The sequence below is a fragment of the Parasteatoda tepidariorum genome, chromosome 8 (assembly GCF_043381705.1).
Source record: "Parasteatoda tepidariorum isolate YZ-2023 chromosome 8, CAS_Ptep_4.0, whole genome shotgun sequence".
Lineage (NCBI taxonomy): Eukaryota > Metazoa > Arthropoda > Arachnida > Araneae > Theridiidae > Parasteatoda > Parasteatoda tepidariorum.
Window position 1 is genome coordinate 24992235 of NC_092211.1, and position 24628 is coordinate 25016862.

General features: G+C 28.2%; 1 protein-coding gene across 1 annotated transcript in view; it reads right to left on the reverse strand.

Moving 5' to 3' along the window:
• The window catches only part of LOC107455064 (apoptosis-stimulating of p53 protein 1), a 453339-nt gene that overhangs the window by 336650 nt on the left and 92061 nt on the right, over positions 1-24628 (reverse strand). The gene's annotated exons all lie outside the window — the stretch shown is intronic.

Consider the following 24628-nt stretch of genomic DNA (forward strand, 5'->3'; position numbering starts at 1 on the left):
TACATATATATATTATATTATATTATATTATATTATATTATATTAAAATCAATTTTTTCTAAATTCAAATTCTATATGATTTTTAATTTTTGATCCCGAAAAAAAATTTTTAAAGTATTAAACATAGTAAAAAAAATCCTAAAATTTAAATATTAAGGAAGCTGAAAATTCTTATTCGTGTAGAAATTTATTTAGTTTTACTCAAAAACTAGTGAATTAATTTTAATTTTCTTTTTTTTTTGCTATGGTGCATACTTGGACTTGGCCTTTTTTTTAATGTTCATCGACAATTTTTTATTAACGTTAAAAGCAATTTTGCGAAACTCTTTATTGTAATTGCTTTTTTTTTCGTTTTTTTAATTCATATTTTAACGTTAAGCTATTTCTTAATTTCAATCAGTGATTTTACTTCATTTAAAATAAACTGTAATGAAACCTTTCTTTGATATTTTTTTAAAGCAGTTTTCAGTCAAATCATATGCAAATCAGTTATTTTTTAAACTTTAATTTCATTATCAAAGAACTTTTAAAATACAGATTTTAATAAAAAAAAGATTTTAGAAGTTAATTCATTCGTTTCCAAGAAAAATCACATAATATTTTATTGGTTGAACGTGGAATAAGAGCACTCATCTCCTCTGAAGTAATAATCTTACATTAGAAAAATTGATTGCTTTAAAAAAAAATTCTTATTATGCTAATTTTTGTTTTAAATTTTATGGGTTTGAAACTTTCTAAATTCAAAAAATATGTCTAAGAAAGATTAAAAATAAATATTTATAAATATTTCAGCAAACAACTAAAAATGCAGCAAAAAAAAGTAAAAGATTTTTATTTTATGTTTTGCCTCATTATTATATTTCCTTATTATATTTACCGTTATAATAATTAATGCATTTAAAAAAATCATGAGCATTGTAAAAGAATGGTCGAAGTAACATTTCGGACAAACTTGATATTTATATTTATTATAAAAATGGAAATTTATAATTATTATTATTGAAAAAATATTTACATTTGTATTTATTTTAACGAATCTTGAAAATTTTCAGATCTCACTAGATGAAGGTACAAAGTAAATACTATTTGAGGGTTTTAGTAGTGGAAGAAAGTTCCAAGAGCATTATGCAATATATACTCTACGAGCGATGTTTGAAAGCTTCTTTTTCTTGCAACTAGTTAAAACATCAAAAGAGCGAGTACTACGACGCGAACAGTTTAAATAAGTGTTAAATATTTAAAGCTGGTAACAACAAAAAAAAAAGAAAAGGCATAGTCTCTATTTCTTATTAACAAAATACAAAAAAAAAATGACACAAATGACGATTAAAAAAAACATTGTGTGAAAAAAAATGAATTATTCGAAACTTATATGTAAATGCTGAAAATTTCACTTAAAATAATTATCCATCAAAACTTAAATTTAAAAATTATCCGTCATACACGACTATTGCATCACCAATTACATGACTAAAATACCAGTATGATTACTTCACTGTTCGATACCCATCGGTCGTGAACATACTATTTTTTTTATCTGATTTCCATCACAGTCCCAACACAATAAAGTCCTGCTGTTACCTTTCCAATTTTTTTTTATCTTATTCCTCGGTCCTGAAATAGATGGAAAAGTTAGTGATGAGGAAGAGCAAAAAGAAGAGCCGGAACATCATTCGGTAATGGATGCCGCGCAGGAGCGCACATTGACCGTTCAGGCATAAAACATATATTCTTCGTATTAGTACGAATTGATAAGGCGTGTTTTTCCAGATACTGATGTCGATATTAATTTTTTGTTCTCGTTTTGAGTAGGAAAAATAAATGGGAAGTGGGAAACAGAGGTATGCTATTAAGTCTTTAATAACATTAGGTGGTTATATGAGAATAAAAAGAAATCGTCCTGGGAAAATTTATGAAGGTTGTAATGAGAAATTAAGTCCACCGAGTTTAATGCATCAATTTGATTAGGAAACATGATATGCTTCCCTCGAAAAATTGCTTTTGATTAACTGAAGTGATAAATACGTACACAAAAAGTTTTTCTTTGCAAAGAATGTTGATAAAAATTGCTTTTCAGATGTATGTTTTGGTAGATTACTGCAGAGCTGAGGGAAAAATAACTACAAACGTAAAAATTTCTTGTAACGGCAAAATAAAAGCTTGTTGCAATTTTAAAAGCAAAGGTTTTACCAGCAGAAATCTCAAAAAAGTCGTCACAATTACAACTATGAAGAGCAGAACAGTTTTTTGCAGGTACAAAAAATCTTGTTATGGTCGAAACAATTACAAATACCGCAAATCTGAATTCAGAAATATCAGCTAGCAGAAATGATTAAATGGTATAAATATAAATAATACTTAGACACATTTTTCAGTTTAGAGAATTTCCAAAATTCTGCTTTGAAAAATATTCTATTTCTCGTCACAGACTAGTTTCATCTTAAGTAAAATGACTTTTTTTCTTCAAAACACTATATTTCACGCTATATCTCACTAATATATTGTGATAAAAATAAGGTATTGACTTTTTCAAAATACAGTATTTTAGTTCCACAACCAAATTAATGCAACTTCAATACGTTTAAGGAAGCTAAATTTTATATCCAGACTAGTTGTATTAGTTTTATATTCAATCTTTTTCATGGTAAAAAAAGTTTTCATTTTATTTTCATACAAATTTTATTTAAGTTTTTTTCATTATCTGGTGCTTTACGTTCTGAATATTAACAAAGCTTTTCAAGGATCACAATATATTAGCCCCAGGCAAAGAAACAATTTATCATAAAATGCAAACCGTGTCATACTATAACGAACACTTTTTTTGAGATTAATATATAAGAGTCTTTTAATACTAACGAAAAAGAATAGACTTTACTTCTTAAAACAACCAAAAACAAAATTATTAGCTTCACTTTTTTAAATCGAAAATTTTCAACCAAAACAAAATTGAAAACCTTTCCAAAGGTTAATTTCTCATACTGCAACAACCATTGTTTCGAATGAACTATTCATTTCAGATCATTTTATCGTCGTACAGAATAATGAAAGCCATCAAATCTTGACTATACCTTAGAGACCCACTTACGAAGAAGTTTAACTTCAAACTCAATCGCTTTTGCTTGTCTTTTAAATATTTTATTAGTATATGGAGACCTGAAGTAAAATTTATTGCTTCGAAAAATGAGACAAATTACACTGTCGGGAGATACAGTAAAGTCTTTGAAGTAAAAAGAATAAAATAAAGACATAAGCATCCGAGTCTAAAAGTAGTTTTAAATTACCAAGAGGGATATTTTTAATCTTTTAAAGCTATAGTTTTCGATATCGTACTAATTTACAGTTCTATTAATATTTAAAGCTCATAACTTTAATTCGCATATACAGATGCCAGGTAAAATTTCATTTCATTTTTATTAAAAATGCAATTTTACTAACCATTTTAGTAATATTTAATTCACTGACGATAAAACACTCTGAGGTAATTCGGGAAAAGTTAGGAAAATATCGACTCCTTAGAGGAAATTTTTATATCACTATGAGGCTGCCCCTGCTCGCTCCACTCGCCAAGACCGTGGTTGCTATTGCTTATTGCTTCTTCAAGTTGTGTTTTTTCTTATGCGTGTCAGTTTTTCACCTAGAGGGTGAAACTCTAAGTAATTTTTTTGAATATTTCTTTCCTCCCTCTATTGCCCGATCATTATAGCAAGTTTCATTGCAACCGTCGACTAGAATGGGCTTAATATGGGACTAAACCAACACCTCCTAGAAAGAACAGGCCTCAGCACGGGTTACCATATATATCCCTCAGTAGTCCAAACGTAATGACATATTTTGTATTTTCAACCACTGCGCAGCTTAGTACCCATAACGTAATGACATCTTTCTTATAAGTTAACATCTAGTTAACTGCGCAGTTAACTTCGTCACATCGGACTACTAAATTGATCCGTGCTGAGGCCTTTCTACTTCAAGGAGGTGTTGACTAAACAGGGTAACTATGTGGGATTAAATACACTACTTGACAAATGCAAAGAAACAACGGATATGCAAATTAGCGTTCCGAACAGTCCACTAATAAACGTAAACTCAAGAGCAGAGAGTGTGGTTGAGCAGGACCCGTTACCTGTTTAAAGTGCAGTGTATACCAGTTTCCTTTACCTTTGTTACTTTGTTCTAGTTACCTTTGTTCATTCAAAAAATCATGCTGTTAGCTATTTAACCAATATTACGCCTTAGGTTGCTTAAATTATTTCTGAGAAATTCAAAGCAATGTAGCAATAATTACGTGCAGAATATGAACAAGACTTAATTTGAGTGGTTACGATCATGGACGAGCAGTTGGACGACTGGGAGCAGGTTACTGTGTCACCACTGTGGCCACAGTAATGTCAAAAAGTGTCCTCTCGCAATTAAAAAAAGCTGCTGAAGCTGTAAATGCAGTGCGAAAGCAATCCGGTGGTAGTAGAAACACCACACCTCAAGAAGATCTATATCTATCATCTAGTGGAGAAAAGGAACAGAAACGACACTCCTAGTATGATAGTTGCAGACCTTGCAACCACTACCAATACGCAAGTTTCTGCCAGAACAAACTCACTGTGAGGAAATCAGATTGGTGGGATGCACGGAAAATCTGTTGCATGCATTTCGCATCAACCACGCTATTGTCGAGAAAAATTACGCTGGTGCAAGGAACGCATTGGTTGGGGTCACCAATAATGGTTCGGAGTGATGTTCTACGATGAATCACGCTTCACTGTTAATCTGGTAAGTTAATCTGGTCCCCTTTTAGTGTGGAAAGAGAGGATAACACGTTATGCATAACAGTATGTTCTTACACGTGATCGGTGTGGTCCAGGCACTGCTGGTGTGGGCAGACATTATGCACAATGACAGAATACTACTTCACATCTTTGAGTGAGGTAGCGCTATATCCCAGCAGCATTGCAGGTGAGATTATTCTGGATCATGTTCATCTTTTTAGGAGTGTGGTAGGTTGAGAATTTCTGTATAATAACGGCAATGCGAGATCATACGAGTTATCGGACACACAAGAAAATGAAGGTATTTCTTATTTTAGGATCAGTCTGCGTAGGGACCGAGGGTGTGCGGTATTGGTCCTCGTTAAACTGTGCTACCGTAAAGTGCTCGACTTCGCGCGCAGGTCGTTGGGCTACCGAAGCGGGGGTGCCATCCCCTCTGCAGAGGATCAAAATTGTGATGGCATGTCTTCGGATCATCCTCAGGGATGTTTCCCAGACCGTCGCCAATAGCCCATTGTGCAGCTCTAGTGCGACGTAAATCAACAACAACAACAACAACAACAATTTCTTATTTTATTTTATAACCGTCGTTGAACTAACCCAATTTTAGGTTTACGACTAATGTTTAACTCCACAGCCTTGTAGTTTTTAACTCAATCCAGAAGACGAAGGAACTTTTGAATGGAACACTTTTTTGTGCATTTAATTTTTTTATTATCCGATGCAACAATATTTGAACCATTTTACATTATAATAAATGCACATTGTCTCCACTAAATTTATACTTATGTACTAAATTTGTATTTAAGTACTAATTTGTACTTATTTGTATTTGTTTTATTTCTTCAATCAATGTCTATCATTAATTATTCCGAAAAATGCAACTGTTCCTTAGCGATTGCCAAGCAGTGGAGGAATCACCACCCTGAAAATATATTTCTTAAATGGAAATCAAAATTAAAACTATAATATATTTAGTCTATAGTAATATCTAGTATAAAATCCAAGTTTTGGGTGGGTCAAAATTTATAACAAATATTTTCTTTCTGAATAAAACAGATTTTTAGGTATCAGATACTGCAAAGATTCGTGGCTACTTAAAAAAGTTAACAAGTATTATGTTGCCGTCGTATGAAAGATATTAGTACTAGAGCAAAATTAAAGCTCTTGATAAATAAAATTATTTGCAGTGAGAGAATAATATTTATATCAGACTTCGGCTATTACTTTTTATGTTAGTATTATTAAATTTTGAAATGATAATAACTATTTTGAGAACATAGTAATTTTTTCGTAGCTTTTAAACAAACCATCATTTATATCTAATGATTCATCAGATGAGTTTGATAAGAAAGCATCAAACTGAATCATAACATTCGTCATAACTATTTCCTTCTAAAACAAATTATGTTAGAAAATTAATACGTCTTTTATAAAGCATTAGTAAAGTGAATGTAAAGAATTAGTATATTGAACTTAAAAAAATCACATCATAAATCTCAAATTCATGGGAGAAGTAGCTGCGTCTAAAATTTAAATCTTCATATTTTCGTTTATATATTACTTTCAACCTCAATTTCATAATTCATAATTTCCTCAACATCAATTTCCTAACTAAAATTCGAAAACTTCTCAAATTTTAAACTAATTATATTTTTCATATTAATAATTATTGGTGCTACTATGGTTACTTGAACATCATATGTAAACAGTTTTCAGAGAAATATTATTTAAATTCTTCACTAAAAGTCTAAAATCACTCTACAATAAAATTAAGTTCTAATTATTTTTGGTCACTGCCTCTGGTAACCGCTACACACATTTGAAGGTATTTTTTCAAAAATACACTACCTTTTTTTTTAAAAAAAAGGCTATTATTTTCTTGAATACGGGCGCAAACCACATAAAAAAAACACAAATAAACTTGTCTAATTCATGCCAATCTATTTTAGTCATGAATTTTGTTTTTTATTTTTAATCTGCATAAATTGAAGTCTAAAATCATTCGACAAGGAAATTAAGTCCTTATTATTTTTAGTCACCGCTTCTGATAGCTGCTATACATATTTTAAGGCATATTTTAAACGATACAGTTCTTTTTTCTTTTTTTCTTTTTTTTTTGAAAAAAAAATAGTGTTTGTCTTCATAAATCTGGTCGTACAACCTAAAAAGGAAACACAAGCAAATTGGTCTTATTCATAAAAAAAACATTTCAATTATAAATTTCGTTATTTTTTAATCTGCATAAATAGAAGTCTAAAATCATTCAAAAAGAAAATTAACTTCTAATTATTTTTAGTAACTGCCTCTGGCAGGGGTGATTGTGAGCTCAAGTCAAAATTCCGGAAAATTTCTTGAGTTAAAAAAAAAAAAAAACAAAAAAANAAAAAAAAAAAAAAAAATTAAACAATTAGAAATAAATTTAAACAAGGTTTTTTTCTCCTTTTTCTCAATATTTCTTAGTTTACTTTAAACATATTTAAAATTTTACACATGCCTATACCATTTACACATACCTATGATGACCTGGAGAAGTAATTGAAATTTACAAATATGTCTTTCTTTCTTGAGTTTATGATCATAAGAACTATTTACTGATAAAAAATGAATATTAATCTTGAATAGCGTAAGCTTATAAAGTATCTCTCTCTGGCTCTTCCTTACAAACAAATAAAATAAACAGTCTTTTTAAGTTCCACCTTTGAAAATTTGATTTCCGGAAACTTTTGTGATCAATGATTTTTTGAAACGTCTGAACCTTTGATCTCCGGAAACTTCCGGATCACAGTTACCAAAAAATCCGGAAATCCGGATTTTTTCCGGAGCACAATCAGCCCTGCTCTGGTAACTCAAACTCACAATTTAAGGTATCTTATCAGAGATACCCTTTTTTAAAAAAAATATAAGATTTTTATATTCTTAAATCCGGTTGTAGAACGTAAAAAAAAAAACACAAATAAATCGATCTTATTCATACCAAATTATTTCAGTTATGAATTTTCTTTCTAATTTTTAATCTGCATAAATTGAAGTCCAAAAATTCATTCTACAAGAAAATTAAGATATTATTTTTTGTCACTGCTTCTGGTAGTTGCGACACACAAGTCAAAGATACAGTTGTAGGCAAAGATACAGTTGAAAAATAGGCTGTTGGTCATCATGAATCCGGTCGTGAACACAAATAAATTGGTCATATTCATGAAAAAGCTACTTCAATTATGAATATCTTTTTAATTCTAAATCAAGATACACAGTTGAAAAATTTAGATTAATTTTAATTTTAACACTTTTCTAAAGCATAATCAAATTAAAGCATAACCAAAAGCATATCGTCATCGAAAGAGAAACAAAAATAATCTAACTCTATTCAAACCAATCTAATTTTAACTGTGCATTTTGCTTTTAATTTCATATTTGTGAAAAACATTGAGGTCGTCTGAATCTTCCACAATGAGATGTAATTTTAATTTCAAAACTTTTTAAACGAGTTAAATAATTTTAAAAGATAAAAAAATAAATACGATGCGAAATAAATGTAAAATAATATGGCCTAAAAATTTAAACCTTGGTTTTATAGACATGAGATAATTATTTCTTAAAACATAATACAGTTGCTTGGAACTAAAGTTTGTTTGTTGGACGGTAATTGGTTACCATTATCTGGAATAAATGGATGACTTGAATAGGTTTCAAATTGGCTATTTAATCACACTTATAAGATCCTATAACTTCATTTCATCTTTTGGAAAGACCAAGATAAATTTATGCAATTAGCAACAGCTTATTGAGTTGGAAATTTCTTCCATTATGTGTGAACATCAATTATTTTAAATATATCAGCAAGTTTGCGGTTAATGTACAAAAATTAAAAAAAAGAACGGGAAACAAAATAGGAACCAACCTGAATACTATGAATGAAATGTTTCGTAAAAATTCAATCATCCATTTTTTTTATAAAATTCCTGATAAAAACGTCTCTGTATCACAGAAGCTATGCAAATTCCAATATATTGCTTAAGTAAGCACAAATCCTATTTTAACTTTGAAAAAAAAAGTTTTAATAAAAATAATAGTTAAATTCTTTGAACTTTTTTTAAAATATATGTTTATTTTAAAAACTTTTGATCCACTAGTCAATCAGAAACTAAGATGTAATTTTAATGGATCAAAAATTTGTCATTATGTTCATTAATTTTTAAATGCGATATTTTAAGTTACGAAATCAGACTTAACTTTCTCTGAATATTCAATATTTCAAATACCGAAATTTATTTTTATCTCTATTTTTCTTAAGCTTCCTTATTTCTTTAAGCACAAAAATATTCTGGTGACAGGCATATATTGAACTCTCACGTGATTTTGAGTGAAACTATAACCAGATTGTTTGCTATTAATAACGCGGGATCGACTTTATTTTTAGCTATATTATCTATCGATAACTCGCCAACTTTGGATCTCTTCCTATGCTCCTAAGTTTCCGTTAGTAACTATTCATTCACGGGTAATTTGAACTTCTTGGCGATATGACTGAAAGATTTTGGCCCTCAGTCCGACAGTTAATAATCACAAAACTCATCAGGTAAAAATGGGTCACTTCGCATGTATAAAGAGATATCATTATTTTGTTTTGTGCATATGTCCATATTTCTTTAACTCAAAAAATACTCAATAATAAATCAAGTTTTTGTTTCGAAATCTCTGGAGTATTAATTATATATGGATAGTAACCATCTTCCATTAAAAATGCAAATGTACCAGAAATTTTTACTATATTAATAATGCCATTAAACTAAAAAAAATAGTGCGTGGAGTCCCTCCGCACGGAAGAAGTTAAACTTCGCAACCTGCGACGTTAATTGTAGAAGAATCAGCAGTCGTAGAAGGATCACTAGTTCTATTCAACGACTCTTATTACTGCTCCGCTCGCTTCCGTGCGCTGTAATCATGGTAATATTGTGCATTTTTTCCTCGTGGACCTCTTGAACCAATGGAAGTGCTTGTGGTTGCCTCATCGTCTCGCCCTGGAAAATGTATTTTATTAATAATGTATGTGAATGCGTCATAATGTAATTTCAGAAGAGAAACAATCAATTGATATTCCCAAGACACGTACCTTGACATAACCTTAAATCTGTCGCATTGTCCGTGGGATTGTTTTCACTCATTTTTTACAATTGTTATCCACTAAATTTGAAAATAAAAAATACTACCCTATTAAATTGTATGTGTATCAAGTCAAACTAACAAAATATTTATAGAAAAACAACACTTTTATTATTTTTATGCTAGACAGAACCAAAACAAAATGGAAATGAACGACGGAAAACTGGATCCTACCACGTGATTTCCCGGCCAATAAAAATTTATCGTTAAATCTTGTTGGAAGTCGCATAAGAAGTATAACTTCAAAAATCAAACTTATTAGTACAAGTTTTTTTAAAAAGAATGCAAATATTTTTATTTTATTTCCTTACATTCACGTTAACTGAGTAAACAAGTTATAAGATGGGTGATGCAAGAAATAAAAACAAACTTAAGTTGTATCATTATTTCGCTGTAAACTTTAATGACATTGTTATTCAGCACAAAGGTACGCGAAATAATGATAAGTTAAGCGCTCTCTTCTGGTAGTGCCTGTTAATCCAGGAACTGAAAATAAAACATTTGACGAAGAATCCCCAAAATATAGTTCCTCAGTTTATTTTAGCATTAATGGACCCTGTACTAGAGCATCATCATTATTTCCGGGAGAATCCATTAAACTGCGTCTCTTTTCAACGCCAGCATCTTTGCAAACTATTTAAAGTGGGAAGTAGTTTAAACGTAATGATTACGTTGGCGCGAACATTTACTAATCTGGGTGTTCTATCTCTCACTCCATACAAACGACCCCGAAAGTGCATTACATTGAATGGAAATGCGGTCAGATAGTTTGGCGAGAAATGCTGTGTAATGTTCTGGTTTTCCGAAGATAATTAATAATTTGTCGCGAAAGTGTCGTTGCCGTGGATTAGGGTGCATATTAATGAAGTTGATATTGATATTTTGGGATAATTTGTTTCTGTTCGATGTTGAAATGAATGAGGAATTTGAGTTGATTAAATTAAAATTCTTTCGCTATTTCTATGAATGAAACATTTGTAGTCATAAACTACTTATATTTGAAAATGGGACAACATTAATTAAACTCGAAATACCCAGAACTTATTCATGTAACTTGGCGAAAAATTCTTTTAAGCAGTGCGAAAACCTGGTTATCAATTAAATTCTTTTATGATTATATTATAATAGCTATGCGCTAAGAGACTGTTTAAATTCTTAAAATATCTGATTAAAATGTTAAATACTGATTAAACGGATTAATCTCATTATTATTAGTCTACATTATATTTTTTAATAAAATTAATAATACTAAGTAATTTAATTTCTTAAGCCACTAGTAGCCAACATCATTTTTAGTTCATTTGTAGTTCAATATAAGTAACGTTTGCCTTTACAAACAAAATTTACAAATTATTTGGTTGAACCACGGTGGTGCAAGGTCCTCCCAATGATGTGACCCAGGTTCAAATCCCACCTGTGGTTGATTCAAATTCTACTGCCGTCTCGCATCGACCATAGTGCTGACACAAAATGCCCTCAGAAGAACACGGATCATGGTTCAATATCCCTTTCCTGCTGGGGTAAACGAGGGAGGTTTTCGTGGTTTTCCTCTCCAGGTAACGAAAATGTGGATTAGTTCCATCAAAACAGTTTAGCACGAAAGCCAGTTAATCCCAATGCTTGATTCTGAAGTTCTCTTGTCTCCTGGGTAGGGTTCAAAATTACGAAGCTACGGAATTGAACAGGCTGTTGAACGCCAGTAAACTCAAAATTGGGTATGCTGTTGAACGCCAGTAATAAAATAAAATAGGACAGTCATGATTTCAGGAGAAATTAGGGTTCGTTAACGAAGTTTTCAAATTCGGTTATATTTGCTTCCGAGTTATTTTGGCACATTTTAGTTCTGATAAACCCTTTTTTACAGTGTACTTTTGATTATATCTAAAAAATTCAATACCATTTACACCATAGCAATATCATGAATTTCATTAGATACTGTTAATTTAAACTGTTAACTATCAAAGAATTGGAAACCGGATTTTAATCATCATACACAGTAAAAAGATGTTTCTCTAATCTGAGCAAAAATGAGTAAAAATAGCTCCGAAATTTGAAAATCTCACGTACATATTATTGTGTATAGTGAGTATTTTTGAGACTATGTTCACTCTCTGCTCAAAATAAATACATTCATGTTGTGTCTTTTTTGAGACTATGCCCAGTAATGTGTCCATGGAGTTTTCAAATTCGGTTATATTTTTTATCGAATTATTTTGACACATTTTAGCTCTAAGAAACCTAAAAAATTAAAAATCTGAAAAATTAAATACCATTTATGCCAAAGTAACATCATGAATTTTTGTTATTAAATTTAACATACACGAGTTCGAAACCACAAATGGTACCTAAACAATAAAAAACACGAAAATAGATAAAATCGAATATTTTTCATAATTTTCAACACTCCATCGAAAATAAAGTACATTTTAACACTAAAAACATATGTCTGTGGAAATGAAACAGGTCGCCGAATTTAAAATATACGAATTTAAAAATATATATTTTTTCACCATAGCAATCTAGAACGAGATGTTACATTATTTACAGCCAATACATATCAAATCCAGTCGGAAACCAGACGTAATCCAATACATATCCACCGGGAGATATCAAATGAGGAGAACGACACGATTTTTACGATATAAATAAATAAATATTGCAATACAGATTTCCGGCGCATAACGTTTCATAAGAAACCAGCAAATACTTCAAAGCCGTAACGCAGGGTTGTCTGAGAGATGGGAAGAAAAAAAAAGGATTAAGTAACAAAACTCTAAATATCTGAAGAAGAAGAGGAAAAAAACTGCTCCATGAAATATTCTCCAGGCATTTGAGATCAATCATCCTCGAAATTCGAAAGTGAAATCCATTTTTCTTCTGGAAGATCGAAAAAAATCGTTTCTGTCACAGATATTTCTTTTTGGAATAACTTACGTTGGCAAGGTTTCAAAAAAGAGTCTCATTGGACAGAGAGTTGATAAAGTTTACTAGTTTACGAACTGGTAGAAAAATTAGTTAAAAGAATGCAATTTTTTTGGTTAAATTTTTTTTCAAAGAAGAAATAACTACAAAATAAAAATTAAATTAAAAAAAAATTTAAAGATACCTATTTATGAATAGTTTAGTTTTGTTTGCTGTTATGAAATTTTTTTACAGATATTTTTAGTTAAAAGTGCTGTGTAGTTAAAATATTTTAATTGAAAACGAAATATTTAAAACATTTTAAATACGAATTTTTGTTTTAAAAGCGTAAAAGATTTTAAAAGAATAAATTATAAAATCATTAATAGCTTTGAAACTCCTATGTTAAACAATTAATAACGTTTAACTGTAATAAGTAATTAATTAAGTACATTAAATTAAGTAAATTAATTAGTTAAGTGCATTAAATGCATGAAATTAATTAAATTAACGCATTGAATTAAGTGCATAGTATTGGAACTCTGTGCTACAAATAAATATTTTTTCATTTCTATTTATTCTTTATGAAGCGTAAGCAATGTTATCAAAACCAATAATACAAAATGTGCTAAATATGATTACAATTTTTATTAAAGTTTGAATTTAATTTATTTGCCAAATCGATTATTTACGCTTAGGAAATATTGCTCTACGTTATATCTTTTAAACGTTGCGATAAATAAATTTGATTATTTTTCACACAAAACCACGAAAATTAATTACGAATAATGAGATAAAAAATATTCATATTAGGAGTCATACCCATATACACAAATAGCTCATGTGCAAAAATATTTCATATGCAAAAATAGCTCATGTATTAGAGAACTTTCGATCTACTGTCAAAGTGTAATTTCTGATACAACATTAATATTTTTTACAGAAAATATTCAAAATTGACTCAAATATTTGGCAATTTAGAATACTTCTAACTTAATAAATATTTTAAAATATTGTATGGCATTTAAAAATAATATTTTAAATTGGAAAAAATGATTGAAAGATTGAAGGAAACGATGATACCATATTAAGAGGCGTTTTGAAATTGTTTCTTAATTATTAATTTTATATAAAGTTTTGGAGTTGAATGAAATTAAAATAAAATTACAGGTATTCTATAAAAGTATAGGCTTATCACTATAAAAATAGTTCATGACTTCAAAAAATATTATTTCGTGAAATTTATTATTAACTTAAAATTAGAAAATAAATCAAATAATTATAATAATTTGGCCAACATTGTATGAGCATAAAGTTTATTGTTAATGTTTTAGTTGCCCTAGTCTATATACTAACTTAAATTTTTAATGTTGGGTAAAGATTTATTGGGAAAGAATAGATTTTAAAAAAAATTAAAGCACCTCAATTTAAATAACATCATTAAATCAGTTTCTGAAAATATGTTTCCGTGTTATTTAGTGTTTAAAATTTATTATTTAACTTAGAAAATAAAAATATATTATTACCTTTTGTAAAATTAAAACTTACAACATTTTTATTTCGTTGAAAACTATAATATTTTTTTTAAAAAAACATGCATTCACAATTTCTAACTATTTCTGTACAATCAGCACTATTTTTGTAAAAATAGCAGTAATGAATATGCTTTTAAAATGCCCTTTAATAATTTCTTTAATTCATTAGTTTCATAAACAGAATTCAAGAAATCATACAAAAGGAACTCTATTAAATAAAAAGGTTAGCGTGGTGGTTATTGCTAAATCCCCTTTCACTGCAAAAAATTCCGGATCAAATTACGGTATAAAATACGAGCACTTTGGATGCATCATCCGTAAAATTCATTTCACTGTAAAATCTAGTTTTACCGTAAAATATTATACCGTGATTTTTAAAGTTAAATTATTCATTAAAAATTATTTAATTATTTCAAAGAATGACTGTAAATTCTGAAAAAAATTGGCAAAGATTTTGTAGCAAAATGAAATATTAGTAATAATACATCGAAAAATCTTCCTACTTCTTTCTGGTGCCTATCGTTATAACTTATGGGGAAAAAATGGAAAAAATATAATAATTGGCTGTCTTCTCGCAACTAAAATCTAAAAGTGGTTACGCAGAAGCGTTGAGGGATAAATTTAATTCAATTGAGATGAAAGAGATCGAATTAATTACTTTTTTCAGAATTATGTTTCAAAAATTAAAAAGAAAGATTTTCCTTTGTTACACAAGACTATAATTACTGCATAATACTCTTCCTTGCTCTTAATTTTCAAAAAAAAAATAGGAATATAAAGAAAAAATTAAGAATAAATCACGTTCTTTAAAGAAATTTTCAGTCTACATTTATTTCATCAAATATTTTTTAATTAAAAAAAATTATCGTCCTTAATAATACTTAGTTTCTAAAGCGTAAATGTAAGTTTAACTTTTCTTCTTATTGCACAATTTGATTTTTTTTATGACGAGTAAGAAATACTTCATAAGACTTATATTCGTTCGTGATAAGTTTCATTTTGCTTAACCATTTCGACATTGAAACTTTTCATGTATTCTTTCGTCACAAATTTTTTTTTCTGCTTTACAATCACGCTATTGGTATCATTATTTTCAGCTGAAAATATTAAAGATTGCCAATTTGGTACGAATCCAGCATATTTTTTATGATTTTAAATAGTATTGTGAAAACATTTTGAAACTTCCTAGCATAATGGAAATAATAGGATTCATATTTGAAATTTTATAATTTTTTATTTTATTTTATAACCGTCGTTGAACAGCAGACCCAATTTTATGGGTTTACGACTACTAATGTTCAACTCGGTAGCCTTGTAATTTTGAACCCAATCCAAAAGACAAAGGAACTCCTGGATCGAGTATTGGGAGAAATTTGCTTTCGTAGAGAATTTTTTGATTACTAAATAATTACTAAATGGCACACATCTTAATTACTAAATGGCACACATAGTTGAAACATTCAATCTTAACCCATTTTGACCTAGCGTGACATATACGTCACAGGGAATTATGAGAATTCATGGAGAATTCCTCTGATTTTAAAAAAGACTGTTTTCACATAAAAAAAAATAATTTTTTTATTCTTTTCAAAAATCAAGTAGCTAACAGATGAAAATATTAATTTAGTTCAAAAAAATAATAACTTTTTTAATAGGAGTTAATAGTTTTTTAATAATAACTTTTTTAAATTCAATCTCTAAAGGTTAACTACTCAATTAGTAAATGGTACGCATAGTTGAAAATCTTAATATTTTTCATCTTAATTAATTACTTACAAGGGAAACTAGGGAAGTGTGACTCGCCAATTTTGAAATAAACTAGTGGGATGTATGCAGGTGACGAACCTCCTAATGTTNAGAAGGTTCTGTGAGAGATAAAAAATAATTCAATGTATAGAAAAATCGGTATTTTATTACTTCAATGCAGACTATTAGTTATTGTAATTGTCTCATAATCCAATTAATTTGTAATTAATTGGATAATTAATTAATTTGCTAGTTGATAAATTAATCAAAAAATTTATTAATCATTAATAAATTATTAATTAATTGTTAATTAATTATTAATTAATTATTAATTAATTGTTATTTAATTAATTGATTTACAATTACACACTCCAATTAATTTGAAAAGTTTTTTGGGAAAAAAAAATTTAAAAATTTGATGTCAATTTTTCTTTTTAAATTAACCTAAGAGGTTTTTCTGAAAAACTACAGATATATAAAATTTTCGAAATCAATTTTGACAATAAATGTGCATTATATAGTACGTGAAAGTACCACAAAATTAATTGGAGTATCAGACAATTACAATAACTAATAGTCTGCATTAAAGTAATCAAATACCGATTTTTCTATATAATGAATAATTTTTTATCTCTCACAGCACCTTCTATGGGCCGAAACGAATGTTTCCCCCTAAAATTATTCCTCATAAGGCATACATCCCACTAGTTTATTTCAAAATTGACGAGTCACAGTTACCTAGTTTCCCTTGTTAGTTGCATAATGGCACACTAATTTTAAATATTTTAATAGCGATAATTGTAATAAAGTAATTAAAAAATTACTTCCATTACAATTATCGTTATTAAAATTTTCCATCTTTAATTACTTGGTTGCATAACGACACACTTATTTTAAATATTATATTTAAAGTACTTTATTACATCTATCTTATTTGAAATATTCAAGCTTAATTTTTATAGTTTCTCATAAAATTGTTGCTTCAAAATGCTTAAAATTAACGTAATAATTACTGACTTCTGAATGAATTCATTAAGTAAATAATCGTAAATTTTAAAGTAAACTTATGTATTTTCTCAGTAATATCAAACATTTCGTCATTAATTTTAAAATACGTTGATTGGCAGAGACAAATATACTTGATTACAGTTAACAAATATAGTCATAGAAATAAGCTTAAATTATAAGCACTGTATAACATACCGGCTCAAATTACGGTTAAAAAAGTACCGGCACTCAGGTTGCCGTTACTACAAACCGTAAAAGCCATTTTTACTGGAACATATTACTAAACAAAACATTTTATATACCGTGATTTTTATAGTAATAATTACTGTAAAATCACTGAATCACTATAAATAAATATTACTGTAAAAATTATATACTGTATTTTCCGGATCGATATCGTATTTGCTGGAAATTTTTACAGCGCAGGTAACAAAAGGGAAATATTTTTTTTGAAAATCCTTAAAAAGTACATATTTAGCAAGTTAACTTTAAAGTAGACGTGATAGATAAAAACATTTTCGTACGCGAGAACAGCACTACACATATATTGTCGAGGAAATCAGTTTAAAAATTCGATAAGCAATAAGAAGAAAAAATAACAACTCGAGTTATTAAAAGTCGCATATTTAGCAAGTTAGCTACTCAAGATCCCTAAAAGTAGAGATAATAAATTATATATGAAGGAAAATTTACATATAAAAGAAAAATTACATATAAAGGAATTCTATATAAAGGAAATTATAAATAAGGGAGAATTTTTCATATCTGAAATCAAAATAGCAAAGAATAGAAGAATTTAGTTTAAAGAATACAAGCAACACGACGCAAAAAAAAATAATAACTTTGGACGACTTAAAAAATCTTAAATTTAGCAAGTTAACTTAAAATAGAGATGATAGGGAAAAACATTCTCATATTCAAAGTGAGCATAAACCAAAACAGTTAAATAACCATAAAAACCATTTATTGGCTGTTATAACAGTTTATTGACTGTTTTCACCTAATAAGGTTGAATAACCAGAATTTTAACTGCGTCAATTACATCCATAGTCAATGAGAATAGAGCGCACATCCTGCGAAAACTGGAAGCTAATCTATATCATAAGTATTACAAATTCATATTTTAATTTTCCTTCGTCGGATGCTTAACATAATAGCTGATGCTTTACTAATCATATAGCAGTATGTGTGTGATGAATACCTTATGAAGTCACTTAGTTCTGTACAGCTAGCTATATACTTTAACGGAAAGGGCTCATCTGTCAATCTCATGACCAGCAAAACAAGGTTTCGAATCCCTCCATTCCTTCAACACATGAGAAGTTTCTAGTATCCTGGACTCCTTAATTTATAAATCTGGAGTATTGGAATAGAAAATTCTCATTCACGCATAGATGATTCTCATAGAAATGTTTAACACAAAAAAGTCTAGTCTTTCCTTTTACGCATGATAGATGATGTTACCAGATAAACTAATAAACCACATTCTACTGTTCACTTGAAAAAACACAAAATTAGGTTCATAACCTAACGAAAAGTCTAACATAACTTAAAACCAATGTCCATCTAAATTTAATTTTTACGGTTTTGTAACCATACCATTTGTAAATGGTTTTGGAACCATACAAAACCATAAAAGTAAAGAAATGTTTCCTGACCGTAAACTTTACGGTTAATTGGATGAACAAACTGCTATAGGTTATTTTACCATAATTTCAGAATGAAAATTTTAACAGTTTAATGTAAAAAGACTGTTTACTTCCTTGAAACCTGCAAATCAAATAAAGTCAAAACCATTCCAAAATAACACAGTGACTAATCTGTACTATTAGTAGTTTTATTCATGAAGAAAAGGAATGAAATTAAATGCATAACATAATGGAGCTTATTTATCACTGATATATTTAAATTCATTGTACCTAACTTTCTTAAATCGAAATTTTAGTGACACGCAAAAATTTCTGTATAAATAAATGAGATTTTGATTTGACTATATTCAAACGCAAGTATAGCTGTGAAAAATGAGTTTCAAATTATAGTGGAATCTATCTTTATCGGTACTTAACGAGATATAAATGAGTTAAAGTACTTTCTGATGAGTAAGTGAAATTTACGAAAATATCATTCGCGAAGAAAAATCGATAACTTATTATACGAAGCAGAGAAAATGAAAGAAAGAAATTAAAAATGTCTCAAATGGGCTCTTAATAAGGCGTTAAAATTAGAGTACATGAGTATGATTAAAAAATTTGCATTTTTCTTTTAAGAAGGATTTTGTTTCTTTATTAAATAATGGCAACAAAAGCTGATGGTTAATACTTTCTATGCGATGAAAATCCCTAATATTCTCAAATGTTTAGATTAGATTATATTTAAGAAAATAAACGGTATTTTAGAAGCATTTACGGTATTTTATTCATTGTTTGAAAAGAAATATGAATCAAATTGTCATGACTTTAATGGTAAAATATTTAAAAAAGTTTCATAACCAATTTTCAAATTAATAACTCACTTCGACAACAAATAAATAATTATTTAAACTTCATAATTCAAAAAAAATTATATTTAAAATAATTTTTAAGAAAATAAATAAATTATAAGCGTCATAATTCATATAATATAAATAAAATTATTTATAATGAACTTTAATAAACGAATTACATCGCATAATAGCATCACTTACTTCATAAGATCATCTGAAAAATAAGCATATTAAAGCAATCAATTAATTTGTTTCTTAAATCATATGATCATTTTATTGCGATAATTGGAAATAAATATATTTTTTTATACTTAATTCAAAGCACTCGTAAAAGAAAATCGTACTGTACAGTTTTAATTCATTTTAACGCAAGAAAAAGAATTATCTAAGACTTTATAGTTCTTATAGTTTATTTCACATGATTGTTTAACAAATGTTTATTTCAGAATTTTTAAATAAACACGTTAATTGTAAAATATATTACTTCAAAAATTTACGCACAGTATAAAAACTTTTATATCGCTTAAAAAAGTAAAAAGACAGTTGAAACTAAAAACATACACTCTAAACTTTAAATTAACTTGTACTTTTAAGAGCATTAAATATTTTAACACATGCGTAAATATTTCAAGAAACACATTAAAACTGATATTTGCAACTTCTGAAATTTCGCTAAAATATTTGCTTTAACTCATGTTTTAAAATCTTAATGTAGAAAACAATGCGAATATGTGAATGCAATAGAATGAATGCGCGAACTGAATAAAAGAATTTGCTTCCATTAAAATAAAAGCAAATTTAAAACTTTCAGAAAAGTAGGTTTAGTTTTAATTTCTTATTTAACAAATGTTTATTTCAGAATTTTTAAATTAACACTCTAACTATAAAATTCACTACTTCAAAAATTTACGTTGCTTATAAAAACTTTTATGCCTTTTAAAAAAGTATCAAAATAGTTGTAACCAAAAACATACACTTTAAAAATAAAATAAGCTTACGAAATACTGTAACTTTTGGGAGCATTAATTACCTAGTAAGTGTTTCAAGATAACTTAGAAACACATTAAATTTTGATATTTGTTACTTCTGAAATTTCACTAAAATATTATTTTATCTTATGCTTTATTAAACTTTTTATCGAAACAATAAATGCGAGGCTCTGAATAAAAGAATTTGCTTCCATTAAAATAAAAGCAATTTGTAAGCTTTCAGAAACTAAGGGGGAAATACTAACACATAAAAAGATTACCATTGAGAAATAAAATGTTTAAAACATTTTTTTAGTTTCTTTTCATGTGAGGTTTCGACTTTTGCAAAGTTTTAAAAACAGAAGGTGAATTAATTTTCTTTGAAATAAATATTTACAGAAAAAAAAGGTTTTAAATATTTTTTTTTTCATTTTATTTTATGACAAGTATTTGAGGTTTTCGAAACAAAAAGCTCAATCAAATCCTAAAAGGCGTGTAAGAGATTACTTATTTCCTATTTAAACTAAATATTGAGTTATTAATATTTTTTCTATCATTCATAAAGTTTCTCTTGAAAGAATAAGATTGTAAAATTTAATTTTTTCATAACTATATTTTATGTATTTTAAATTATACAAAATATATTGGTTTTCTTATTATATTGGTTTTCGTTTATTTTAAAAAGTTGGAAATATTAAGAAATTTTAAAATGCTGTGGAGTTTTTAAACTTGAATAGTCATAAATATATTTCCAATTTATTTTTGAACAAAATGTTCTCTTTATGTAAAAATCAAAAATGTTACATAACTTTATAAGTAAAAGCTTAGGAAATGTAATTCTATTTGTAATTAAAAAAAATTCAGAAAAAGCAAATTATATCTAATACTCTAGTATTAAATAATGCAACATTTAAAAAAAACTTAATTTTGGTTTATAAAATAAAGCTATACGACGGTATTTTAACTATTCATTTGGTAGTTTCTCCGTTCATGGTAACGGTTTACCGGAAATACTGGTTTTCAAAATTCTTGTTCTTATTACCACACATTTAGTAAAAAATACAAAACTAAAAATAAATTACATCGCATAAATGGTTTATAGGACATGCTCTAAGGACATGCTTTACCAATTTTATCACATGATATAAAATCATATTTTATTGTTAATTTTACCAAAGTGCTTAGGTGAAAATTACCGAGCTTTTTGGTGTTCTCCATAAAGTCAAAAACTCGGTAAATTTTACCATATTCCGGTAGTTTTGACTATACTTTTTTCCTCAGACTAAAAAAAATTTAACACAAAACATTATTGATAACTAACACAACAATTAAACACAAAAAACACAACTATGTTATTAACTATTTTGGAGCTATGTTATGTGCAAAAATTTGCCGCAACTTTCTTACGGTACCAGGTTTAAACATATTGTCGAGCAAACTAAACCATATTAAATGTTATTACAAAACATAAACGAACCCGTTAAAATGTAACGGGAAAATGATTCAATTTAACACTTCATTAAGGTTGCTTCCTGTTCCAGGCCAGATCACATATAGAAAAATTATGAGATAACAATATAAAAATAACTATGTTTTCTTAAAAAAGAATATTAGTTGGAATCTCAATTCCGGCATTTCATATTTAAAAAAAAGTTATGTTTAAAAAAATTTAGTTATTTCTTTATTTATTTTTGAAAAAAATATGAAAGATAAAGAAAGGGGGGGATAGAAATAAGTTAGATCGCAGTGTTGAATCTATTTCAGCCACAGTGGTAAAAAAAAATAACAATGAAAGCTGAGCTTTTTTTTTTGCAAATTATGAAAGGTTAATTACATTTGAAAATACTGTAAAAGGCAGTTCATAAAAATTTTATTTAAAATAAGGAGGTAAAAAAAATTTTTCAATCAAAGTATGAAGCCGTTTATTTCTGGATATTTTCTGCCACGAATTCAAGAAAGAATTGATACATTTAGCTTCTTTTTATATTTTTCGATATTTTAATAAAACAGTTATTAACAATTAGCGAAGGAATCTCAAGTAAACGAAAAATAATAAAACACCGCAAGAAAGCTAAAAAAAAAATTACTCAACCTCAAGTAAAATAATGCATAACAAAGGGACCATGAAAAATGATACATCATTCGGAAATTGTGTAGGGTTTGGACGAAACTTTGAAAATCGTCATTATTAATTAACTCTGCAGATATTTCAATTATTAAAGCCGTGGTTAAAGCTATAAAAATATCGGCGTCTTCTTCCGCCTCGTTTTATTTTAATTCAAAATGCTCTATAGCACGAAAACTTCTATAAAAGCTTAAGGTTCACTTTAATTATTTTCTAAAACCTGCTCATGCAAAAATCTGTACGCAAATTACCAAATGCTTGTTAGAAAATTTCTTCATTGATATATCCTCTAATGCAGGGGTATTCAATTTTTTGCACTTAGGAGAAACCTTTGACAATTTCAGTAAAAATAGGATATCGTAGCTTTATCCTTAATTTTATCATTCCTTTATTTCACTGCAATGTAACATCTCAACGAGATAATAAATAGTAAGGTAGTTTTTTTTTCCTAAAATATATTCTATGAATAATAAACAGAAGTAACAATATTTCAATTTATAATTATTAAGAAATTAATAAAGACGAAAATATCGGCTTTGGTGCACTAAGACTATGGTAAAAAAAAGCCTAAGAAAACGTGCCAAATAAGTTGCTGATTCTCTTTACCTGAGCCAAAAAAAGGAGACTAATACTTTACCTAATGAGTCTCGATTAATATATTTGAGACACGTGACTTTTACTAAATTTGAGATTTCATTTCATCTATGAAATATTTTTTTGAAGTTATACTTCTTATGCGACTTCCAACAAGGAAGCGTTAAACGTTTAACGCTGCATTTTTATTGGCCGGGAAATCACGTGGTAGGATCCAGTTTTCCCTCATTCATTTCCATATTGTTTTGGTTCTCACTAGCATAAAAATAATAAAAGTCATAAAAGTACTGTTTTTCTATAAATATTTTTTTAGTTTGTTTTGATACACATATAATTTAATAGGGTAGTATTTTTTATTTTCAAATTTAGTGGATAACAATTGTAAAAAATGAGTGAAAACAATCCCACGGACAATGCGACGGATTTAAGGTTATGTCAAGGTACGTCTCTTGTGAATATCAATTGATTGTTAGGTTTTCTCTTTTGAAATTACATTATGACGCATTCACATACATTATTAATAATAAGGCTCCTATACTAATTCAGGCGCTCTAATTAATACAAATACATTTTCCATGACGAGACGATGAGGCAACCACAAGCACTTCCACTGGTTCAAGAGGTCCACGAGAGAAAAATGCACAATATGACCGTGATTACAGAGCACGGAAGCGAGCGAAGCTGGAAAAAGAGTTGTTGAATAGAACTAGTGATCCTTCTACGACTACTGATACTATTAACGTCGCAGGTTACGGAGTTTAACTTCTTCCGCGCGGAGGGATTCCACGCACTATTTTTTTTTAAAAATGCCTTTAAGAATTCAATCTTTTATAAAAATTAAAATTTTACGAAAATATTGACATTTTTATGAAGCAAATAATGGTCTTTTGCGGAACCCCTGTTAAAGTTCCAGGGAACTCTAGGGTTCTGCGACACCCAAGTGGAAATCCAATGTTTTAATGAATGCCCAGACTTTTTTCAAAGCTCAAATTAGGCAGTGACGAAAAAAAAGTGATCAATCATGGTCGAAAAAAGACTAAAAAATTTGGTATTTTTATCAACTGAGCAAGGAGTAACAAAAGCTTTTTCTTTTGACGATGTAATTGAATAGATATGGAAATAATTTTTAAATAAATTATTAGATACTTTTACTGTGTGAAAATTAGTAGTGCATTAGTATATTAACAACATGTAATATTTTATAAATTTGATAGCTTGAGAATTTTAAAAATCATTAATTCATTCTATCATTTGTTAAATTAGTTTTCATAAAATAAAAAAAAATAAAAATTTTCTTATAAGTTATAAGACCTAAATTTTAAGAAATCGTAGTCAAAGACGGG